Source organism: Nothoprocta perdicaria, unplaced genomic scaffold (assembly GCF_003342845.1).
Source record: "Nothoprocta perdicaria isolate Ctin4 unplaced genomic scaffold, notPer1 scaffold_161, whole genome shotgun sequence".
In the NCBI taxonomy this organism is placed as follows: Eukaryota; Metazoa; Chordata; class Aves; order Tinamiformes; family Tinamidae; genus Nothoprocta; species Nothoprocta perdicaria.
This window is the reverse complement of record NW_020454772.1, coordinates 591,593-617,411: the sequence shown is the minus strand read 5'-3', so window position 1 is coordinate 617,411 and position 25,819 is coordinate 591,593. Positions and strand designations below refer to the sequence as shown.

At 36.9% G+C, this 25,819-nt stretch overlaps 1 protein-coding gene across 1 annotated transcript in view; it reads right to left on the bottom strand.

Annotated features, from left to right (window-relative positions):
• Window positions 1-25,669, bottom strand: part of PIK3C2G (phosphatidylinositol-4-phosphate 3-kinase catalytic subunit type 2 gamma) — a 262,575-nt gene extending 236,906 nt beyond the window's left edge. Inside the window, exon 1 of the mRNA XM_026035575.1 lies at window positions 25,632-25,669. The gene's annotated coding sequence lies outside the window, so the exon portion shown is untranslated. The remainder of the gene's footprint in view (window positions 1-25,631) is intronic.
• Window positions 25,670-25,819: the final 150 nt, after the last annotated feature.

Below are 25,819 nucleotides of genomic sequence, written 5' to 3'. Positions count from 1 at the left end.
AATGCTTCCACTTTGAAGGGCTGATTAATTTAGGTGACCTGAATTGAAAAAAACAGGAAACACTTTTATAAATGCTCTCCTCTTACTGCAGACCCTACCTCATGAGTAATAATATCCCTAATGATTTCAAGTCGGAGAAGGAAGAAAAACTGCTTCCAAGTACAGTATAAGGTTTGTTCAGCATCAAAAGCATGAGAACAATTTCAAATTTAGACGTGAAAGTTACCATTGCCTGGCAAAGCTTCACAGGAAAGCTTGCTCAGCTTTACTGTCAGTTGTCTCAAGTTGGACCTCAAAATTTACGAAGCTCAATATATATCTGTTGTGCCCTCTAAAGCTGTAAAAATGTGTCATTATGAGGTTGAAAAAGAAAAAAAAAGCCTCTGTTCTCTGATGCTCTAGTATTCCAACCTAAGTGCCTACAACTGCCTTTCAGCTCTTCACAGGAATAACATCAATACAAATTTGAACAACCAAAGTAAAGCAGCGTAAGACAGCTTCATTTTTCAAATGAAACTGCAAGTGTTGAATATATTCCCACTCTTTTAATTACTATCTTATATAGTGCTACATAACCCTGAGATTACTTTATTTTTGTCTCTTCAACTAACGGAAGAACAATTACCCAGAGTTGCTTAAAATATGATTACATAGGGAACTGTCAAACATCAGGTCTGCAGCATTGCAGAAAATACATATTTCAGTTTCATGAAAGCTAGAAATGGAGAAATCTGCATGGTAGAGAAACAGATGACAAACTCAAGTCCTAAAAAAGCTGCCTTCTCCTGAGCAGAGCTATTGTTAATAGGCTACTCCAGTGTGAATTAAAACGTACTAGCCTGGACCACAGCGGGTTACATACTCCCATATGCTGGGTGTATTTCACTGCTATTTGAAATGGGACCTCACGTTAGCAATGCTACAAATCTGAGGGCTGCCTACTGATGACCACTGCAATATAAGCACTGCGGTTGCCTGGATCTGTTTGCTTCTGAGAGAATACAAAAACTGCATGCAATATTTTGTCCTTCTTTCCCTTCCTTTTTTAAAAGTTATGTCTGTAGCCACTTTGCTTTAAGACACAGAGCAATGATTACTTTCTCATAACAGGCCACACCAGGTCATGAACATTCACTTTTCATTTGTAAAATTTGTTCTTATGAAAATTGAAAGACACTTCAGAATCTTTCAAAAGTTTCCTTTTGGGAAAAATATTGAGAAGTGAAAGAAACAACTATCACTGTAGAAAGAAACAGGGAACAAAATTTCTGATGCTGGAAGATCTCTTCACCATTGAGAAGGAATAGAGTTTAAAAAGGTCAACTATACATATAGCACTTAAGAAGGAATCTTAGATTTTATCTCATGTCACACACTACAATGCAAAATCTCAAATTCTTTCTAGAGATGGTACAGCTACAGCAGCAGCAAGTTGGCTTAGAACGACCTCAGGAAGAACAAAGACACAACAGTTAGGTTGATACATAAACTACAAGAACCACAATCAAGAACTTTAACATACTGGGCTTTGCTTGGGAACAGTTCTGGAAGTGATGACAGAACTACAGGTATTGCAAGAAACAAAGAACAAAACCAGCACAATTTCCTTTTCAAGAGACCAATTTCTGCTGGGAGGAGACAGTTGAGTTTGAGTTACCCTAATCCTCTTGTGCCACTACATGCTGTTAATAAAGAGAGGACAAAGCCAGACAGTGCTTAAGAACAGAAAACACTCAATAAAACTGTTCCAAGTTCACAGAATATCAACTACAGGATGAACCATTCCTGGTTATAGTAGGTGGGTTTTAATGAGCCCTGAAAAATGAATCAAATCTAAATGGGAATTACATTGACCACAACCAGAGACAGACTGATGATTCTGGCTTGGTTACAGTGTGACCAGGAATAACTTTAAACAAAATCTGATGAATCGCCTAGGATTTGTGACTACTAGATTATCTCAGGACTCAAGCCAGGTAGGTAATGTACTCCTAGGGAAGAGCGGAAGAAGGTATATTTGGTGTCACCTGACTGTTACCACCCATGCATGATACCATCTGGAAACAGACTGGCAATTAAAACATAACAAAAGAAAAAACAACAACAACAATAAACCAAAATTATGTTAATAAAAAGCAGAATTGCTGCTAAGTAGTCTCAGTATATGCACTAACTATTATGAGAAGTATGGTTTAAATTCTCCTGTTTGCTTTATTATAAGCTTAAATGATATGAAAAAAGTGTTGAAATAGACTGGAGGCAGGAGGAATGGCTAAAGAATAAAGGAATAACTTCCCCCCCCCATATATGTATGGATATATGCAGAAAGCAGGACCACCCAGCAACCCCAGAGAGAAGCAGGACTCTCATTTCTGGGCTAAATCAGTAAAGATAAAGGCATAGTATCTCAATGCCTGACACTGGGGCATCCTGTTAATCACTGAAGCCCTGAGTGGAGATCAGAGTGCTCAGTCTCTCAAAGACATGGAGAAAAATCAGTGATCTGAGAACAGGATTCACAGGAACATGCAGGTCAGGCTTCCCAGAAGGAAATACAGAGACTTGATCCCTACTCTTCCTCAGAGGAAATTAGGAGTCTAAGAGGGACCATTAAAAGGGAGGTATTATTTCCTCTTAAGATTTACAACTGTCTTTTCTCTTTAGAGGTGAAGGGCTTTCCTCCTTTCTCCCCCACAACCAGAAGAGTTAGGACAGGCAAATGGTGTTCATACCAAGTTGTACCTTATCCCTCAACAAATCTGTGGGATGACGCAAAGGCCATGATGCTACTAAATGTTGGAAAGCAAGGGTAACACCGGCCATAAATCTAAAAACCTTCCTCAGACACGTTGTTATAAAACACGTTCATCTGCAAGTAATTTAATTTAGTTATTTGAAAAAGCTTAGAAGTGCTCTGCACAGCATTAGGTGTCTAAGGCCTATCACAAAAGCAATCAGATCACACTAGAGACCAGCTGTGCATCAAGGAGATTGCTTTTATCTAAGTGATAAAAACCTTGTAGAGTGTGAACAATGCTGGGCATAAAACGTAACATTTTTAATGAACAACATAAAAGATGAAAAGAATGAGCACCAGAAATGGCAATTTAGTCAGAAGATGGGGAAAAGAAGCCTCCCTAACATGACATTTTATAGCAAGTGGGTTTTGCAGTAAGCAGAATTTAGAGGGGGAAAAGCTATTTCTTCTGTTCTATTTAATCAAATTGGGGTACCTTGCACATCAGTCAGGAATGTTCCAGCATTAGCTGACTGAACCAAAAAAGACTAGCATTAATGTATTTCAGGCCCAGGATTAGTTGAAACTCCATTAATTTCAAAGAGGATGCAAAATTGGCCTTTTTACTGTAATCTTCTACATCAACATGAGAAAAAAAAAAAAAAGAAAAAAGAAAAGACATTAAGCACATAACTGCCTTTATATTTTATTTCTTTTATGAGGCTCCTAGCAGGACATTAACAGAAGATTACATCCTTTGTGAGACATCTAACGGGACATTAATGGTGGAAGGGTTCCCAATAAGTAAAATGATTGTTATTACTACTGCTTAGAGCTGGCCTACCAGTATCAACTGATGCAATTTCAGTGATGGAAAATGCAGGAGCTACTGCAATAGTTACCATTATTTTGTCTAGCCCAACTAACACATATGTAAAATTTCATTTTAGAACCTAAATTTCTTTTGACTTCCAGGTGCTGAAGATGCCCATGGGAGAGTTCAGGGCACTATCACAAAAGCCTGTGAATAGAAAAGGCCAGTACAGAAGAGAAGTATAAGCAATAATAACTTTCCCACTTAAAAGCAGGAAGAAAAAAAAAATCAAGAATTCAAACTCATGCTGACTGACTACAAACACAGCTTTTTGTCGAGTTCAAACAGAGATGCATGCATGTTTCATGCCCTTGTCAATACCAGCTTTTCATTTGTTGTGCTTTCCTACACTTCACAGTGCCTTCTCATCAGACATTATCAGACAATGTGAGGATCCACTGCACCAATTCACTGTAACTCACTAGCAGACAACAGGAAGTATTTAGCAGGGGAAAATAACTAAGGAAAGACCAATTGAAAGCTCAGAAGCAAAACTTCATTTTTTCTTCAGTTTCTCACATTCAAACCCAAGGCTCCATAATTTTTTTAAAAATGACTTCATCTTTAAGTGCTAGGTTTCCAAATATAAATACAAATTGCAAATGTGTGTGTTTATATATATATATATATTTAAATTTGATTTTTATATATAAGTATATATATAAAAATATATACTTACATTTGATTTAAATTTGAGAAAGATTTTTATATGTGTGTGTACATATATGTCTTGGAAAGTCTATCATCTTAAAAAAAAAAAAAGGAGGGTGAGAGCAAGAGTAAGAACAAGAGGCCACCACCACACACACAAAGGATTCCAAGCACTAAAATAAATCACCACTTTTTCACATAATTGCCTTCAAAATACTGATGTTTTGGTACATGCCATTTAGTAAAAACTTAAAAAGGTAAAGTTTGCACTAGGAAAAGATCACAGTCCATAACTGTACCTAAGTATTTGCTATTGCTTATCTTTCATTTTATTTATGTCCAGTTCTTTTCTGTACAGTCTTCTCTGTCTTTATCTCTTCTGTATATTGTATACCAGTATACCAAAGGTAGTCACAATATTGTCACTTGCCTTTTCCCTATCAAAAAATATCTTTTTTTTTTTTTTAAAGTAGGACTTTGAAAATTTCTTTTGATTAGATGAACTTAATAAAGTATTGAGTTTTTGTAAAGTAAGCCCTTACTCTCCAGGGTAGTGCATGGATGCCATCAGCATGAGCTTTCCAACAATCATCACAGTTCAGTTTTCCTCCTACTATAGGTAGCAGTAGAAAGCCTGCAGGTTTTCAACTTATGAAAGAATAATAGGTTTCCATAATAAACTTTTCTTTAGATAATGAAACAAACAAACAAAAAACAAATCAAACAAAAAAGATAACAATTCTAATATATTTTTCTTATTCTCAGGATCTGCCTCCTGAGGCTAGGATGCTTGCTTGCAATGTTTTTTACGGACAAAAGAATAGTTTACAAACCAGTTATTGCTAAAACCATTAATCTTCATTAATTTTCTCCTTGTGGCTGGCCAAGAACTGTACTGTACTAGAGAAGTGGATTAAAGAAATTATCTTGATTTTCATTTCTCTTCTATCCGTAGTTTGGGGATTACTTCTGTTCTTTATCTTCTATACTGAAGAACCTTGCAGAGAGCAATGTCACATACCACTTCTGGTAAAGCTTTTAGGTCCTGATATATTTTTGCAATATGAAAACATGAGGCATAATAGTTTTTATTATCAAGAACAAATTGTTTACAAGCAACACTCACGTGAGCTGCAAAGTTTTAGTAAGAAAAGTCGTCATATGTTGTTATCTAAGATGTCATTTTCTCAGCATCATCCTATACTCCCTAAAAACTCATAGAAAGGTACCTTTTCCCTGTCAAAAAGGAGAAAACTGTGACTTCCACAGATAGAAGTAGGAGGATAAAAACAGGATAATCAACCTAGATCATAACACTAAAGTGCTCTCCCTGACTATTTTTCTCCTTCCTTTGCTAGTGGGACAAGATAGTGTTGGCTTTTTTTTTCTAGAGCATCCATACTGTTCGAGCAAACAGTCAAAGTCCTAAGTGTCACACAGGAAAATTTTGAAATACTTGAGTAATGAATCTCATAAGCTCTTCACTAGTTCAGATTTAGATATTTTGCTACCAAGCAGCAGACAAGGGGGTCTCAAAATCTAGTGCCACTTCCTTATTCATGGCCAAGGAATAGAGGATCTTTAAAACAACCAGGCCTTTTGAACAAGACGCAAGAGAAAGCTTCTTGTGCTACCCATTTGCTTTACCTGAAGGCCCAAGAGAGGTAATTAACATGATGGGGTAGTTTTATGAGAGGTCTCACAAAAGGACTTCAGCAGCACCCCAAAAGCTATGGCACCTTAACTGGGAGCAATGGAAGATTTGGTCCAGGCACAAGAATTCATAAAAAAAACTTAAAGTAATGCAGCTTGTATTTTTTTTTTTTTTAATTTTTCGCTCCTCTCTACACATTTTATTGACGATTTTTAAGAAGCTTGTTGTGTGCACTTTATGGATGCCTTTCAACAAGAAGGCACGTGGGAGTCAATGGTCCTAACTAATGGATCAAGAGACAGCAAATACTTGATGGTTTTTGTTTTTTGTTTATTATACACTTAAAGACATATGACACTGCTACCAAAGACCTTCTTGTTCTTCTGGTACCATAAGAAACACAGCCCCTGCTTATATTCTCACTTTGAAAAACTTTCCCAAGCCATAGTCAAAAGAAGCAGCAGCTTTTAATTTGAGTTCCTTCCAAGAACAGGTTTGCAAACCCTTTTAGCCAGGTACTGCTGTTACAGAGTGGCAACAAACACAAAACGCTGCTAGACCTGGAAACCTAACAAGAAGTAGATCTAGAGTGTCAGAAAAGACACAGAAAAGCTCCAAGTTTTGAGGAATACACATTCATCACCTTGATGCCCGGTTATGCCTGTGGCTGAAAAGGGACAGGAGGAGGTACAGAACATCCCACACATCCATCATTCACACAGTTGGTCTTTCTGATCCGCTGCCAACAGAACGACACTAACATTGCATGCTGGCAACGAATGCACATTTATGGTTTCAACAACAACCGAATCTAGAACACAGTGCTGTCCAAGGTGTTTTGGATGGCAACAGGCCCAGAGTACACTAGTGAAGGCCCAGCTTTAGGGACCTCCATGAGACAATGACCTTGGCAGACCTACCAGTACGCAGCTGCCGTGCCATGAAGTATTAAGAGTCTCACACAAATCACTTCCAAGGAGTGATGTAGTCCAGTAGCACACACAACACTGGAGAGCTTCAGGGGCTGGGCTTTTCCTTTGGGAAAGTCTTGTGCAGAAGTAAAGTTGTGGCTGAAGACTAGGCACATAACACCTTCAGCAAAATTGAATAAAAGCCACACCACATCACATACATATGTATATATATACACACACACACATATATATAAATATATAAAATATAATATATACATATTATATATGCATTAATATATTATTATACATATATAATATGTAATATGTAATATGTAATATGTAATATGTAATATGTAATAAACGTGTGTGTGTGTATATAGTTATATATATATAATATATGTATATACAATCTGCCAAAACAAACAAAAAAACAGTTTTGAAATAACCAATCTTATCTCACAAGAAGTAAGTTTTCTGCTTCCTTCTATACTGCTAAAGCTAGGAGTTTGCAACAAACTAGCTCAGGAAATCTTGATAATTATATTTCATGACTGCATTATTAACTTAAGCAGGAACTCTTGGAAATAAATGGGATTTTCTTAAAGGCACTAGAGATCCTTAAGGAAAGAAGCATAAGGATAGACATGCAAAGGCCACTTCTTAGGTGTCAAAAAAATCCAACAGAAAAGCCATAAACAACTTCTATTGTTTATGTAGATAGCTTGGTGAAGGGAAGGTTTGGAGGGTTCCTGTCAGTGTTCATAAATATCTGACAAGAGGGTGTAAAAAAGAGAGCAAGATTCTTGTCAGTAGTGACAGGATGAGAAGCAACAGATACACATTGAAAGAGAGGAAATTCCACTTGAACATAACAAAACACTTCCTCACTACAAAGGTGGTTGAATGGCAGAACAGGGTGCTCACAGAGGCTGTGGAGTTTCCATCCTTGGAGATAATCAAAATCAGACTGGACATGGTCCTGAGCAGTGTGCCTCAGCTGACCCTACTTGTGCATGGGTTGGACCATTTAACCTCCAGATGTGCCTACCAACCCCAACTATTCACCGAAATGTCAGAAGTTACAAAATGCTGATCTGTCAGACAACATTTGGACACTGAATAAAAGCAGCCAGATCCACAATTATCACTGAGCAACATAGGTAAATTTTATACACCTATTTCCAACACTCAACAGTTGTCTCTTACTTGTCACTTACACATGGCTGTAGGGAGATACTACAGGAAATTCATTAGAATCAGCTTTTCACAGTTTTCAAGTTGCTGATATACCACATGCACTACATCAAAATTTATTTTTATCATTAGCAAAAAAAAAAAAAAAGGAACTGGAGAAAATAAAATGCTGTACAATACCTGATTGTAAAGAAATTTGTTACATTATTGGGGTAACTACAATTAACAACTGCCTAGCTTTCTGCTACCTTCATCCTTGCATACAATACTGCAGCAAAAATGACCTAAACATACTCATCAGCATAAAAGATTCACAAGAAAGTGCAAGAACTTATTATCTTCCAGATTTCTGCAAATAACCAGAGCAGAAACTTCATATATATAAATGACAGGTTGCTTGCTTTGCAGGTGCAGTTTTTGTCTACTGCTATCTGCATGGTCTGGAAAACAAACTTAGTCCCTGGATAAGCATTTATGGGAAACAGTGGGTACAAGCAGTTCTAATTGCCACAAATTAACAGCCATTTATATATGCATTGCTAATAAGTTACCAAAAATATGGTAAAGCATGGTAAAATAACCTAATGAAAAGCACGGTTGACAATGTTCAAGGCGACTTACAAGCTTCTCGCAACAGTGTTTTTGCCCCCCCCCCCTTTTTTCCTGTTTTTTTTTTTTTTTTTTTTTTTTTTTTTTTTTTTTTTTTTTTTTTTTGGCTAAGCTTCACTATTCAGTGGAAATTAGCTTTACAAAAGAAAATAATCTATTTCAAATGTTACATTATACTATGCAGCAGAATGAACCATTTTATCTGATGAATATCACTTCTGGTCATTAAATAAATCGCCCTTTTCAGACTTAATTAATTATCTTTTCTCTCTTTTATGATTTTTAATCATAGATACAAGTAAGTGATTATGACTATTGAGAGCCAAAATTCAATCTGTATTTTACTAGTTCTTTGTCAGAAAAAAATGACCAAGCCCCTGATTTTACTGTTTACATGCTGCCCATGCATATAATATGCATATAAACTCTAAATCTGGTTTCTGGAAGAGCTGTGCATAAAAACATAAATTTTATTTTCTGTGAACATTCCTGTTAACACATTAAAGTGTCCTATTAAAATTCACTCTTTCACAGGTTCATCAAAAGTCAAACACTGATAAATTATGACAAACTAAAAACAAGTAAAACTATTTTCCTGTAACATTTAATTGATACTTAATTATTTTTAAGTACCTGTTGAAATGCCCCAATCGATCTTTTACTTCACTATTTAAACCAACATTTTGCACTTTTTATTTAAACCAACATTTTTGCACCAAAAAAAAAAAAAAAAAAAAAAAGACACCTTATAAAACAATCTACTATTTTCCCTAGTTTGGAATCTGTTAGTTAACAGTTAATTAATCTCTTAAGACAAGTTTTTTTCCACAGTAAGATGATAGTCCTCATTTATGCAAGCCCCAGTAGAAACCCTGAACTGCTTCCCAAGTTGAGCATGTGTGTGGGGGTGTCCCTTAAAGAAGTCAGATACACATGTATGTAGAGAAGTTTTTAAATTACATTTAAAACACTGGGAGAAGTGATGAACAACAACAACAAAAGAAAAATTAAAAGTGTGGTGGGATAAAGGCCATTGTGGATACTTTGCTTTCATTCTTCTAGTGCTCTTTTTCCAATTCTTTGCACTTTCTAGGAAAGAATCCCTCAAAGTCAGGTACTTCTAGGGAGGAATATTTCTAGAGAAAGCGTTCACGTCATAAATCTGCATTTCAAATGACTGCTTCTAAAGAAAACTTTCCTCAATACATAACAAATCAAAACAGAACAAAACAAACACCTCTTTAGAATTTGCACTGGGGTAAGGGAAAAGGTAAACACAGAAAGTTTAAATATGTGATATGAAGCAAAGACATACATAATCCTTTCTTCTCCCATCTGTACAGAAAGAAAAGCACTTGTTTTGAGAAATGTGTTTAACTTGGCAGTTGCACCCTTATACAAGGCAAAGCCTCTATAAAACTCCAATAGGCTCCAGAGATGTATTTTCCGTATACGGAAATAGCAACTGAGGAAATGTGTCACATTACATCTCATCAAGGTCTTGGTACATTACACAGGAACAAGACTGTAAAGTTGCCAACAAGCATATTATTTTCAAACAAAGAAGGAAAAAAATGACTCTCAAAAACAAACTGATGAGGAGGGAACATCGAAGAAAAACAGTAGAACATAAGAGGCTAGCAATGGGATGCTCTCTTCTGAGTGATCAAATTAGCAGAGAAAGATGGACAACAGTATCACATCAAGAAAAACAGGACCTGTGTTTTCTAAAACTTTAATAAATTTCACTATGCTTAGGCTCAAACAGCATAAGGCTACAGAACAGAGCAATTATAAAAACTGCTGTAAAATGTTTTTGAAAGGTTAATACTCTTTTTCAGCACATCTTTGAAACAAATCTGTGATTATCTAATTAGCAAAGCTTGCATTGGTGTTGCAGACCAACAAAGTCTGGAATTTTCTATCAGAAAGATGACATGGCTGAAATACTTCGTGAAAAGACATATTGTTTGGTGCTATGAACACGTGGCTTCTGGTAGTTTCTCATTTTCCATGATATTCCCCACTTGCTTAAAACAAATTGAAAAGGAAGGGAGGCACTTTGTTGTATGGACCACACAGGTTAAAGAACACACTATGGACACAGAAAACTCCAACCATCTTTCCTTTTTAACCCAGCAAAAGATATTTTCCTATACAATTGAATAATCACTAAATTATTGCTGGGATACACAGAGGCCAAGAATATTGCTTTCAGTGCAGCTTCTCAAGTTGTTCTTCTTTGCAAGAACCAGTGGAAGTTGTCACCGTGCCAGAAAGAAGTAATATCTCTTCCTATCCTCTGCGATCATGTACTTTTCTAGGAGGATTTGTTCCTTTTGCAGTAAGTGTTATAGATACGTCATGCAGCAACTGCTGAGTGCACCCTTTAAAACTGTCCCATCCTTTTAGAGTGGGAAACTAGAAATTATTCTGAGAGACAACACATATAAGATTTGGAAGAGAAACAAATCTCAGTCTCCTGACAGGTTCGAACATGACAATACTAGAAAGTGGAAACGCAATCTCTATCTCCAGTGCTTGTACAAATGGAGGGGAAAAAAAAAAAACTTCTATGAATTTTAAAAGACATAAAAGACACAAGTGATTAAGAATTCGCCCCACATACCCTCAGTGTCATCTGCTCCCGTCTTTCAATAGGCCTGGCCTTCAGTCTTGTAGGACACACAGACTACACCTTATTTCACAATATTACTTAACACTGATTTTTTTTTCTTTTTTTTTAATTGTAACATACAGCAAAATAAGGCGAGGTATTATCAAGAATGTAGTATACAGTTTTCAAGGGCTCTTGGAGATATAAACTAATGGTTAAAGGAGACTTGGAGCACACGGCTTCATGATAAAGACAGGAACAGTCAGCACCTAGGACTTGAGTCCTAGGTTTTATTCATGTTTTATTCATTTATTAATGAATAAAACAACAACAACAAAAAAGGATAAACAGACCAAAAAATCCCCTCCAAACAGCCCAAAGAGGACATGCAATAGCACAGCATCTCAACTGGGGACTGCAGGATGCTCAGCACGGTTGCTTCAATATAGTGCAATTGTGCCCTTCATCACAGCCTCAACAAATGAAACTTTTTGCTCCATTTTCTGACTGTACTAGTTCACATTGTTTTTAGTCTGAGTACAGCTCTGTGTTTTAAAGGGGGAACCATTAAATTTAATTATCCCCTAGGAAAAAAAAATATGCTAAGGTTACAGCATATTTATGGTAATAATGAATACACAGTGTTTGAATCTCTTTCCCTTACAACAGGGGAGCAGACCTGAGAACAATGCAATTCCAGTAGCTTCCATCTGGCTCTGCTGCAGAGCAGTATGACTTCTGTGTAAAACTGGAAAAAAAAAAAAAAAAAAATCATTGAATCATTGTTTCTAGTAGGAAGTTCTTCTTCTCCTGGTGAAATTCAAATGAATTTCAATTAACTTTTCATGGATTTATGGAGTTTAATTCTTTTATGGGTGAACTGCTGCTCTGGAAATTAAACTAGAAAATTATGCTGCTGTTGAATTGTATTCAGGTTCCTAACAGTAAGGAAGGATGGAGAAAATAGTGCTCTTTTAATAATGCTATCTCAGACAAGCCTTCTTTGTATAGCACCCAGCTTTGTTGAAGTCTCTGCTGCATTATGTTAAATCAAAATAATTTATTTACATTGCTATAAAGTCCTTTCATCTTTGTCTCTTAGACAGACCATGGTGAAGCACAGAAGCCTTTTTTTGTGAAACTTCAAGATTCTAACACCAAATAGATGTGGGGGGCGGGGGGGGGGAAGAAGGGGGGAGGAAGAGATAGAAAGCTGGATGAAGGCCCTTAAATTTAATATAAAGCTTTAATTAAATGAGATGTTGATTTAGTCAAGACAACCGGTTTGTTCTCATTTCTGTTCAACTACCTCGACTCACTAATCCAAATGAATACCCTGCCATACAGGGTGGGTCACTTTAAGAAAGTATTTTTTTAAAAGCCTCAGACCTTGATTTTGGAGGCCTGAATTTTAGGTGTCTTAATCTTGACATAAAAATATATACATACACAAACAGGATGAAGCTGAGCCAGCTTCAGACAGCTGCATCCTTGTCCAATTCGGTCACCCAGGCATCTTTCATAGCCAAGGTAAAGACCCACACACCTGAGGATGGGTTTTCTCTTGTGCACATGAAAAGCAGCTCATCTCCATTGAGCACAAAGACAGTCCCAAGTTTACCCAGGATGAACCTTCCAGCTGTCCCTTCTGCAGGATCTTTCCAATGTAAGCTCAATTCACACATTGATGTTGGCAGCATTTCTAAAAAGCATTTTCAGCCCTCAAAATACAGCATTTAAAAATCTGAAATCATTTGCTATTCTTGAAAAACATTAGCTTAGCTGCAGAGTGGATATCGACCAAAGCCTTCTTACTTTAGGAGCAGAACTGACTTTTCACCCCTTGACCTTTCAAATTATAAACTTTTCTCAGGAGGATGCCTTTCATTTTATTTATTTTTTTATTTATTTTTACATCCAGTTTTAACTGGGCTGCACTAGGCTCCATGTACCTATTTCTGGGTGGCATTTCATAAGCATATAGGCTTTATAACTGCAAGGGAAAAGAAAGATTTAACAACTCTAAGTTTTTGTTGTATATCCTATTGATATTATGAAGGACGTACAGAAGACCCAGTTTAGAAAAATCATGAAGCAACTTGCAGCATCTGAATTGCTGAAATGAAGTAAATACTTAAACAGCTTCCTCATCAGAGTTATTAAAAACGAATTCTCTTAAGACTTGTTTTTGTTTGACAACAGTGAGTGTAGTGAATGTACATTCGCCTCGATTTACTTCTTGAGAGACAGCACTAAACACTGACTATCTATTTTCATACAGACATTAGAACTGGGTCTGTGAAATCCGTAAAAGTAAACTAAGCATGTACACTTTGGATACTCCCATAACTCTTAAGTTTCCCATAAACAGAACAGAAAACCAAATCTAAAATCCAGATAACAATCTCTTTTTTGAATAGCTGACTCCTGAATTTTATTTAGTCTGTCTTCAGAGGAGGTGAGGAGTGCTGGCATTTTGTTCTCTACAACATCTTTATTGAAAAGCCAGAACACTTTCCATTCCTCAAAATTCTTTGCAAGCTTTTATTAAAAATAACAACAGGCACAAATATCCCCTAACAGAATAATTCTTGCAACCTTAAAACAGTATATGCATAATATAAAAAAGGGAGATAACGTATTAAATTCTGTAACAAATTCGCAAGAGTACACAGACTTTTTCAGTCAAGAGTTACTAGCTGCATGACATCTCTTTCTCTTCCAATTAAGTTCTGAATATCTAAATACAATATACATACACACATTTACATACGGACACTTGACCAGTTTGTTACATCTAGGATGAAAAAAGTGACCCTCTCAGTTGATTTAAGTTCTACATGTTGAACACCGCAGTTGATTTTGACTTTTTCCTATCTGTCAGCTTCTAAATAATGTGCTCTGCCTGTATTCCAAGTCAGAGGTAACTTCTGTAACTTGTTCAAACATACAGAAGAAAACAAGCAAACATGTTTTCCTTCTTTCTTTCCTAAAAAAAGGAATTAAACCACACATATTTTTGTATAGCATTAAAGTAAATTTTGTTTTTAAATTTGCTAGTAAGCACTTAAGGTAAAATAATAGATGACTTAATAATACAACAATTTATAATTTCCTGGATGTTGTCTTTCTTCTTTGAAGACAAGATAAACTTTTCTATTGACTTCACTGGGAACTAAACTGCATTTGAAGATTTAACATAATGAAAGAAGACGGATATGTGCATTTCCACTTTTGTCAGATGGAATAAGAAATGGTCAACTGTGCTGTTCTTAGCTTTAAAGACAGACAGAAAATGGTACTGTCGACCTCCCCCCACCCCCCCCCCCCCCCAAAAAAAAAAAGAAATGTATTCTCCTTTTGTTTTACTTTTTTTTTTTTTTTTTTGTCTTTCTTCTCAGGGCAAGAATGCAATGGAATATATTTTTACTCATTTCAAGTCAGATAAGCACCAGCATCATCCATGTTCCCCATATATGCAAGAACACATATTTTTGAGAAATTTACATTCATTCTAGAAACAGCCAAATGATGCTTATTTTCTGAAGCTAATAGTTTTGCAAAATAGAAGCATTAGTTTTTCAAAATAAAAACTCACACACACATTTCTTGGTCAGAAGTGTTGACTTCTGTGTTGTTTTTTTCCTAAACACTGAGAAAGCCCTGTGAACACTGAGCACAGGACCTGGGCCTGAGAAAGGTCAAGCCTGTTCTAAATGCAGAGGCAGCGAAGTTCCACCAGAGTTCAAGATTCCACATCCTCTGCTCTCCCACATGCAATATAAATTCTGAATTTTTTAGATAAGCTTTTTGGAGCTAAGGTTAATGAGCCCCGAGGTCAAAAACCAACAGAAGCCAACAATACCAAATCAAACAATTATTTATTTTGCTGTGCTCTCCAGTTTTTCCTCTGAAAAAGATGAATTTTTTAAGTCCAAATCGACAACATTTTAAAGCTTATTCTTCCCAAGATTAAAGTTATGGGCATACATACACACTACAGTATAATCATACACTTATCTATCAGACAGACTGTTTCTGCTTGATTTTTCTAAGTTATTATCAAGCTGTGGGTGTACTCTGTAATTAGGAAAAACAAAATCCTTCCTGCCTCAAAAAGGCATTACCTTCACTGGAAAGGCAGTGCCAATTAGAAAAGAGTGGCATGGAGAGAAAAGATGCACTGCAAGCAAATTAAATACTTATCATATGTTTGGAATTATATAGTAAGAAGAGTTATAAAAGTTCAAGATCCAGGGCAATAAGCACTTTAATGACTATTACTATTAACAGACAAGTCCTTTGCTGAACTTCTGTAATTGCTTGCACCTACCAAAATTGTTTGCTAAATGTCTACTTTGCTAACGTGACTGTGTTTAAGTTGTACCTCACCATGCTAGAATATTAAATTACGTATCAGTGGAAATAGAGGGGCACAAGATTAATTCAAGAGGCCAAGGAGTTCTGGGAGACTGAACAGATCCCTCCTTCTTCATCAGATCACAGTGACAAGTAAAAATATACTTTTATAGGAAAAAAGTTTCTATGGAATTACAAGGGGAATAAATTTAAAAATAAGTCCTGTAATCAATTGCTGTGCTAAACGGAACTTACGAATTTCAATCTATAACTGTAATACAGACTGTATTTAGAGTGCACCGATCATGTCAAATACCCAATCTCCTCTACTTAGATACAAAGGAAGTTTCTGAACCTGTGTACACACAGATAGAAAGCCTCAAAAGCCACCCCTTAAAGATACGTTCTCCTCACAGGGCCTCAATTGCAAAATAGAGCAATAGATAATTCTAAAAACTGTAACAGATCCCACTGTCCTGCAAGAGTGGGTATATCCTGCCCCAAATATTTCTTTAGATAAAAATTTTAAACTCTCTAATATATAACAAGTGAGGCTATGGCTCCTATAGTACCTGTTTAAAATTTCCAGTTACAGAACTCCGATGTTAGTACCAGTACCCTTAAACCCTACCCTTAAAACTTTCTCAAACTATCCTTGTTGACTCGTGTTTTCCACTGTTTTTTTTTTTTTTTCCTGTTTGTTTGTGGCAGGGGGAGAAGCTTTGCAGTTTCAAATTAGATGAGGAGGAACTCTCCTCCCACCCCCACAACAGACGCGTTTTATTGGAGGGGGAGGGAGGACGTCTGAAATCTGGTACGTGATCAAAGAGGGATTTGAAATTTGCAGGAAGCAGCAGTATCATATGCATCAGAAACAGGGATTCTGCAGCTCCCTTGAAACTTCCCACAAATCTCACAAAAGCACCATTTCCCACACATAGTCTAATCCCAGAAACTTGCATATATATCCAGTGCAGAATTGTTTTTTTGCGTCTCCAGGAACTCCTTCCTGCACACGTGCTCAAGCCCTTCACAAATGCTCCTTGGGCTGCAGGCTAGTATCACAAAGTGAAAAATAGACGTAACCAAGAGACTGAGCTGGATTCCTCCTCTAGTTTGCCCTACCATTATGGGACAGAATTAAAGAGATCTCATACGGTCTCCACTCAGTACTCCCACTACCAAGGCTTTAGTAGCACAAAGCAGCAACTCATTTTGGCTATAGAAACGGCAAAAATTATGACCCAAGATAACTGGGAGCCCAAAAAGGGATAGCACATAGATGAAGCAAAATGGTACATCCTCTTGTTTGGGAAACACAAGGCTAGAAGGCAAAAGAATAAGCAAGAAAAGCATTTCTCCATGCTTGTGATCGTCTTCCACTGGTGTCTCAGGCATCACATCCTGGTTCCGGAGCTAGAAAAATATTCAGTCTGACCTAGCATGGCTATTTGCTTGGTCATGGTCACACATTTAAAGTTGTGGAGAGCTACCTTAAAAAGACAGAAAGGAAAGTTGACTAATGAATGTCGGTAAGAAATATATTTTAGAAATAGGTACACCAATGACAAAGATCAGTTCCAGAGGATTAGTTGAGAAATTAATACACTTCATACACTGAGAGATGTCCTTACAAAGCTAGGTCATGTCACAGTAAAATCTGAATAAATGCATTTCATGATGTATCCAACAGATTGCTTTAAGGATGTATTCTTAAAAAAATCACATGTAGTACTAGACTCCTACATATTTATCTTTTTTAAAAAAACTTGAAGAAAATACCTGCAGATGTATCCTTATATAACAGACTTTTCTATTCTTCTTTCTCTTGCCACTGTTCTATCAAGAGGTCAGATTATTTTCCAATCTAGCAAATGAAATGCATTAATATTTTATCACCATTCATAAACAAAAGTGGACAGAATGACTGTATATATTATATTTGCTTTTTCTATCAGAAGCAAAACTTTTGATACTTTTTATATAAAAAAATGCTGCTTGAAAGAGATAAACATAAAAAGATACTGAGATTTGGATATTTTGTAAGAAGTTAAGAGGCTTGTTCTAAACTCACATTAACCACTAAAAACTAGGAGAAACTCCAGCCAAGTTATCTCTGCACATGGTACTAGCTATAACCCGAAACGTCTCCAACTCTTATGCATGGAAAAATATCAAACTACTGGAAATGCACAAGACAGATTTTGTTATATATTTTAATAACAAGCTTTGGGATTAGAACTACTGAAGTATAAAACAATTACCATGCTCAGTTTGCCTCCCTTGCATCTTCTGATCAACTCTCAGCCATGAATTGCAAAGCCTTATGGAAGCACTGTAATTAGCATGCTTCCTTCCTGTCTGGAACCATGCTGACTTTTTAAAGGAAAGTGCAAGACATTCTTCCACTTAGAATCAAATGTAAATTGTATAATTTATTAATTATTTTAGTAGCACTTGATATTTATTTTAATTAATCTGCAAGTCAGACATGAACACTGGGGAGTAACAGCAGGACATCTGAAGTTCTTTATTTTTTTGAGAGCATTTTTAATGAGAAACAACAACAAAAAAAGTGCTTTATAAGTCTGATAAATAAAGTTCGAGTTAAATTAAACCATGTATGGCAGATGTTTCCAAACAAAACTTTCTGAACGTGATACCTACACGAGCAGGCCAACAAATAAAAAGCATCAGCTGCACTTCACCACAGCCTTCACCGCACAGCTGTGCAGGGCATGCCTGGACCAGCAGCCTCTGCAGGGAGGCAGTGAGGAAGCTTGATCAGACTCCATCTTCCTGCAACTCCTTCCCCATCTCCTCATCACACCCCGCTGAAGCAAGCCACAGCACCAAGAGCTCCCGGTAGCTACCTGGGGAACTCGCAGCTGAACTACAGTAGTGCTACTACTAGTCCTAATACAGTATGCCCAGCTTTCTCCATAGAAAGAGTAATCTTGAAAGGCAGTAGATGCACACATTGCTTTGAAACCAGGAACTAGTCAGAAGTCTGTGAGGCAGTCGAGCTTGAGCAAATTGATATTCTGCTGAACCACTTGCTTTGCAAAATGGCAATTGCTTTGCTCCCTAAAAAACACTGAATTACTTACAAGACTTCAAAAATTTAATTCCATCCTTACCAACCCATGCAAATTACAAAGATGGTTACCAGTTTTTACATGTACTTATTAAAACTTATTTGTCTGTATTTGGCCTCTAAAAGTACCAAGTATAGCAACACAAAAGTCATGTTTCTGGGAAAAAAAGCAAGCCTTCTTTTCTTAAGTTAATCTGAATGATATAAAAATAGCAAACAGACATGTCTAAAAATAGTGTTTTGTTTTGTTTTTTTAAAGATGATAATAAATCTGCCTAAATACTTTGGCTACCCAGGACTCCAAATAAATCACTTTGTATTGTGTTTCATATCCCCCATCCATCAAACTGAAGTTGGAATGCAAAGGAAAGAGAGGAAAAGAGTGATTTTTGTGTGTCTTTCATGCTGGGATCATTCAGAAGCCCATAACATAAATAGGATCTGCCCTGTGCTTGCCAGGAACACAGTATTTGTGTAAAACACTCCAGCTTTCAGGATGGGCACTCTAATTCCATCCCCTGCTCCCTCTGTTCAAGAGGTAACAGTTGACCCAAGCCTTTCTGATTTGCCTCAGCACAGAGGGGATTAATGGTACAGAGCCTATTTCTCACAGGTGCACAGGTTGAGTTGCATCCAAATACCAGACATCTAGAGTTCAGGCTGCAACCTTGGTTTTACACAGCTTCAAATACCAAATATCCCCAACATCTATGGCTGCACCCCTACAGAAGCCACCTCTCCACAAAGACAATAATCATATAATATTAACATGTAGGTCATCCTATCTTTTATTTCTTTACATGACATGTAAGCATGCAAAGTAAACAAAGACAGGTACTTAAAATTTCATGGATTGCTCTGCAAATCCCACCCATTACTTTCAGTTTATGGTCTCTGACCACTTCAGAAAGAAGTTCTTTTTGTAACCAATGAATTCAGCACTAAGCTGGAGAGAGAACAGTTATTTTTCACAGGTAGGTAGTAGAAATGCTACTTTCAAGGTCATGATCCAGCTACCAAGTTGCAGAACACAAAACCAATAACATAACTTTCCTTTTCATAATTGTTTCCTGAAGCTCCTTGGCCACTCTAGGTTCATGTCATCATTTCCCTTTTTTATAGGCCTTGCTGCTTTGCACATTTCCGTGAATCTTCACAGACAGTATCAAACACAGACAATATAATGGGAATTAAAGCTCTTTGAAAGGCTCTGCCCTGAATTCAATTAACAATATCAAGAATTCGGTAGCTAGCAGCAAGTGAAAAAAAAAAAAAAAAAAAAAAAAACAATAACAACCCACAATAGAATTACCTGAGAGTTTAAAGATGAATAAAACTCTATCCAAATATCTTCTCTCTCTCTCTTTTTTTTTCCCCTTCTCTTCCCCAGCTCCTCCAGAGGGTAATAATGACAAAGTAACTGCTTTTATTTTTTGAAGCTCAAAGTTAGCATTCTGTTAGGTGCAGAGAAGGGACAACAATGCGATGTCCACAACCTCCTCGAGGTAAATTTAGTCTCATCATATTTCAGCTCTGCTTGGACTGGAGCCACATCCAGCTGCAAAAGCCAACATCAGCAACAGAGACCTTGCAAAAGGAGGCCACCCTGGGGAGAGACCCTGCCTGCCTGAACTCCCCAGCACCAGCTGCCCCTGGGCCACACTGGCCCCATTCACACTGCAAGCACTTGGCATGGATCTCCTGTGAGCCTTGCCCAGCACTCAAACAGCGCAATGGAGTCAAAAAAATACACCAAGTGTCACAATCTTCCACTGCTTGATGCCAAGTGTCCGAGTGTTCCGATAGTGCTGGATGATTTCATAATGCAGAGGAAGAGAAATCTTGCTGGGTTTGCAGCCACTTTCACTTGAAGACACACTCCCCGCCTAAAACCACGTCTCGGTGAAGGGTAATAAACACAATCAAATTTAATACTCTATCACTCTACAAACATGCCTCCAAAGTAGCTTTCAAGGCACATCTTATGATTCCCAAACTTGCAATGGAGTTTCATGTCTGGAAATGGATCAGATTTGGGGAGCCACTCACCACACTGCAGCCATTCCCAAGAGAAACTGATAGGTGCAATACGGAACATGTCCAAGAGAAGCAATTTTTAGGCAACTGGTCTGGAACAAACTGAACTGGACCTAGTACAAGCGAGACCAGCTAATAAAGCCAAGCACATACTACACAAATAGTCTTCTATCATTTAGTTTATGAAAGCCATTTTTCTCTCTCCTTTGTGGCACTCTAGTTTGGGCATGGGGGAAAACACACTGAACTGGCTAGAGTGTTGAAAGAGGGGCTACATATGTAATACATTGCCAGATAATGTCTTCACTATATCTAGGAATTTCCCAGGGGCACACACTTGTATTCTATATGGGAAAGTCAGTCCTTTCCCGGTAAAAACATCTTCTTAACTCTCAGGCATTGATGGAAAATTGAGCCCTCCAGCTGGAAAAAAATGTCTAAAGCTCTGCAGTATTAACATACTAGAAGGGGTAAAAAAGCTTAGATGTAATTATTGCCAGTAGGTGGTATGCATTAACTACTATTTTCAAACCAGTAGGTTACCCAGCAGCTTTAAAAAAAATAAAGCCTTCAGGAATTGAAGGGGGAAAAAAAAAAAAGTTTAGAAAAGTCACTAACAAATCTTATGCATTTGTTATAAATTGCAATTATAAGGAGACTTTCATGCTGGGAATAATTAGCAATATACCTCAACATTATTGAATATCAATGAAGTTAAGAATGCTATTCACGAAAGAACAATACAGAGGAAGGATGTAGCCAAGTTGTATTTAAAAGGAGACAAGAGCAATTTAACTGCAGAAAAATTGCCAGATACAAATACGATGGGTTCAGTTTGCAGCATTTCTCCAAAACCAAGATCTACACTGAACATTTCTGTCAATTAAAGTACAACAGCCTTTCTCTAAAACTTGCTGGCCATTATTTAAAAGGAAAATGCTTCTCAGCAACCAGATGGTATTACTCTAAGATGGATACCTGGTGAATGAGCATCTCAAGGGCCGCTATCTGCTAGCATCTGCTGATGCTGTAAAGCAGACACATAGGACAAGTACTGAATTAACACAAAAATGTACATTTCACTGTTACACAGTTGGATAAACCAGGTAGCTTGGTCAATCCCTGCTCAGTGCAACAACAAAAATTAGTCTCTTGGATTGTTGATCTTTCTATTAATCATGAAACCCAGGTTGTATTTCCTAAGGATGCCCTAGGAGATACAGTAATTGCTTGCCAAGTTTGTCAATGCTAGTTTCTCAACATGGTCTTGATTTTCATAATACACTGCTAGTTTTACTTAAAGAAAGGGCCAGAAGATATTACTTAAACAAAATTGGGAAAATTTGAACAAAAGAAAATTCCATACAAATATCAAACCTCCAAACCTATAGCAACCTAAACACCCTTGAAAAAAAAAAATCTGACTCTACATTAATTAGATGCCTTGAAAATTTTCTTCCAAATCATCTGAGGAAGAGCTAGGAATTTTAATATGGACCTCCTCAGATCTAAGCTGCTGCCATTATCACTTGTCTGGCATGTCCAAACTACACAAGAAACAAACACAAAGAATTCCTAGCAATAGACCAACTCCTGCATGAGGACAGCAACATTTTTAACAATACAGAAAAGGCAAAAGGTTCAGCACATTTTTCTTCTATGCTTGGAGAGAAGCAGGATGACATACTAGTATCACCACAGGATGATGAACTACGTTCCAGTCCATTAGTAACTATGGAAGCTGTTAAACAACATATACCAGAAATAAACATTCTTAAAATTAGTATATTCATTTAGTCAGTAGTTGAAGAAAAATATGGCAGATGACTTCTCTGGCTTATCTGCAACCAACTCTAATAAGCTCAAAATAAATTTCATATGGATTGCAGAAAGCTAAAAGTCTACCTATACCCTAAAAGGATAAACGAGGTGCAAGCAAAAAATAACAGTGCTTAAAAGCCACATCACTTGCTGAATGTCAACATGGCACAAAGTATTGAGAAAAGGTCAATAAAATAAGTCCTATCTAATTGGCATGAGCTGTACTCTTGGATCAACAAGTCCACGTTGACCTACAAAATAAATTAAAAGTCTGACTTTATTACCTCTTTTATACATCCATATTAAGAGGCATCACAGCATCACAGGGTGCTGAAGGTCTCATGTCCACGCTGTTTAGCCCATGAGTGGAAGAGGTGACTGAGGGGATATTACAGACGAGCTGTACAGTTGAGCTGTATTCACAGCCCGAATATCTCATCACAGCTTGGAACACATTTGCTATGCTCCTGGGCAGCATCTGTGGGTCGCTTCACTCCAAAGGAATCCAGCTCACCAGTTCCAAGGCTTATAAACCAATGCTGACATACAGGTCAGCATCTATAAACCAATGGTCCCTTTCTGACTTTAAACATAATACTATGAAAGTTCTAATATGGTTAATACTAAACAATTATTATAACTGATTTACAAACAACTGCTTTTCTAATTGATTTTAACTGAAATGGAGGTTACTCAACACTACAGAATAAAAGTAAAGGTAAAAAATGCCAGTGACTTTGACCACTTATGCTTTATACATTTTGGTATCAAGAAAATTAGGTGTTTCCTAGTGGACTATAAAGCAATAATTAAATCAAGCAAAAACCATATATGCCATTGTAGAAGGAAAAGTTCCAAATCTATTACCTGATAATGTTACAAGCAAGTTTGGGTTTTTATTTTTTTTTTTTTTGAAAAAAAAAAAAAGGGCATACAAAGGAGAAATGTAATTGTCAACATGTACTTTACATTCAAAGGACTCATTCTAGATGCTGCATGATCAGCTACTCATATTAGCCCTAAAACACAACATTACATAAAACCTGCCAAAATGTTTAATACAATGTAAATGAATACAAGTATTTCCAAAAGGTCAAACACAGGTCGTGCAATAAGAAGAGGTGGAAGGAAAGGGCACAGAACCCTCTTCTCAAGATGGTGGAACTGTGCTTTTACCAGCTTAACTGAGTGCTTGTGTAAAGCAACATCACCTCTGCAGAGGCTAATCTTTCACTGCTTACACGGAAACACAGGAGAACTACAGATTTCCAATGTTTTGACAATGAGGCTATATGCAAGCAAGCCCGTATCCGAATTATTTAGCTTTCAGGACTGCTTTTACAAGTTTTCACTAAGATAATACAATCCTGCTCATTGGGTTTCTCTTCCTACACGAGTCCATATAGTTATTTGCACGTAGTTACAAATTAGCATGAACAGCTTTTCAAATTCCATCTATGAACAGTAGTCTCGTTAATTTGGAAGGCAGCTACAGCTTAAAGCAGTAGTGAATTAAAAACTGGGTTAACTCACCTGTTTAGTATACAGGAGAAGCATATTATTGTAGTAACGCTCAAATTAGAACTAGATAAACACCATTTATCTACATTTCTGCCTAGCACCAGCAGCACTGCAATCATAAATCCAAGCTCTTTATGGTTGTATTATGAGAAAGAGACAGATTACATTCCTGAAAAAGCAAAACAGGCAGCCACTTTTGTTTTAATGCTCTTCAGGAATAAAACTTAAGGACGTACATCCCTACTGCCAACTACAACAATAAACTTCAACTTCACTGATATAGTGTATCCAGACAAAAATAAGTTATTTTGGTAGAAAGCACATTAGGCCATATTATCACAACTATTTATAAAAGCTTTATAGAAACTAAAGAAAAAAATTACAAAAAACGCTTGTTTTAAGAGCAGCATATGAGAGTATGAGGTGTACTGAACTGCTAAAACAAAGCATCTTGCAGGACAGCTTAAAGTATAATATCTTAGAAGAGATAAAAAAGTGAACAGGTCATAAGACATTAACAACACACAGGACATAATTTTAGCTAGTCTCCTCCAAGTTACTGCCTTTGTTTACACACCACTATCAGTGATCTTTCCTTAAAAACCACTGTGGAAGTAGAAAGGACATAATAAGCTTAAGCACAAAGATATCATTAGGAGGTGGTCTTTGAACCATAAGACCACTGCTATCCGAAGGGTTTTGTTGTCTTTCCTAAAAAAAGTAACTCTTGGATGTTCCACAGCAAGAGTAGAGAAACAGTGCTAAGGTCTTAGGACATTAACTAACCGAGTACTTCCACACACTCCCATGGGTGTTTTTTTTGAGGGGGGAAGGGGAAAAAGAGACAGGCTATTTTGCAGGAGTTTTGTTGTTTTAAAAAACTTGGACATTTCCAGAAAGCATTAAACTAATTTGCCTATACTACAAAAGCTAGTGTATGCAAACAAAGCAAAACAATAGTTCCAGACACAATGCATTTGATGTTAAGATTCTATACATTCACCTGTATGCAAAAACGGATCAGTTTTACTACACATTTGTACACAAAGGATTTTTTTGTTTATTTTTGTGAATTTTTTTTTTTTCCTAGATGGTTAGAAAGGCATCCCGGTTTCTGAAGGGACTATGTGACTCAGCACAGAAGGAAAACTTGGTCCTACTGTTTGGACGCGTGATCCAACCTTACTATTGTCTAGAATATAAGTGCAAATTATCACCTTTCAAAAAAAAAAAAAAAAATCGCAACCAACCAACCAAAAACAACAGATAATGCTTCTAATGTCTGGCACTAGCTCTAAACAGTGGTCAGATTAACAAACAAGAAAAAAAGCAATTTTGAAAAAGAGGAAATTCACATCTGTAGAGAATGATGCTTCCTCTAAATAGAGAGGTTGAAACCAATCTGTATGATGGCAATATTCTCATAAACTGAATCTTTTCCATCAGGTTTTCTACCTCATTCAGCAACTACTGACTAGTACAAACCTCCAGATGACTAAAAAAATTCTCTTTCTTTCCACCATCACCAAAACATTACTGCACTCACCTGCAGGGACATCCTGTTTCTCTTCATGTTCTCACTCTTCAACCTTCTATGCATTCCCTACTTGCTCAATCCTGTTTTTCATCCCTTCAAGGAGCCCAGACCTGCACTTGCTCAGTTACTCTCTACAGAGGAGCAACCACCCACTACCCTTCAAGGTTTACCAGAGACTAAGGAGGTAGAACAAAAAC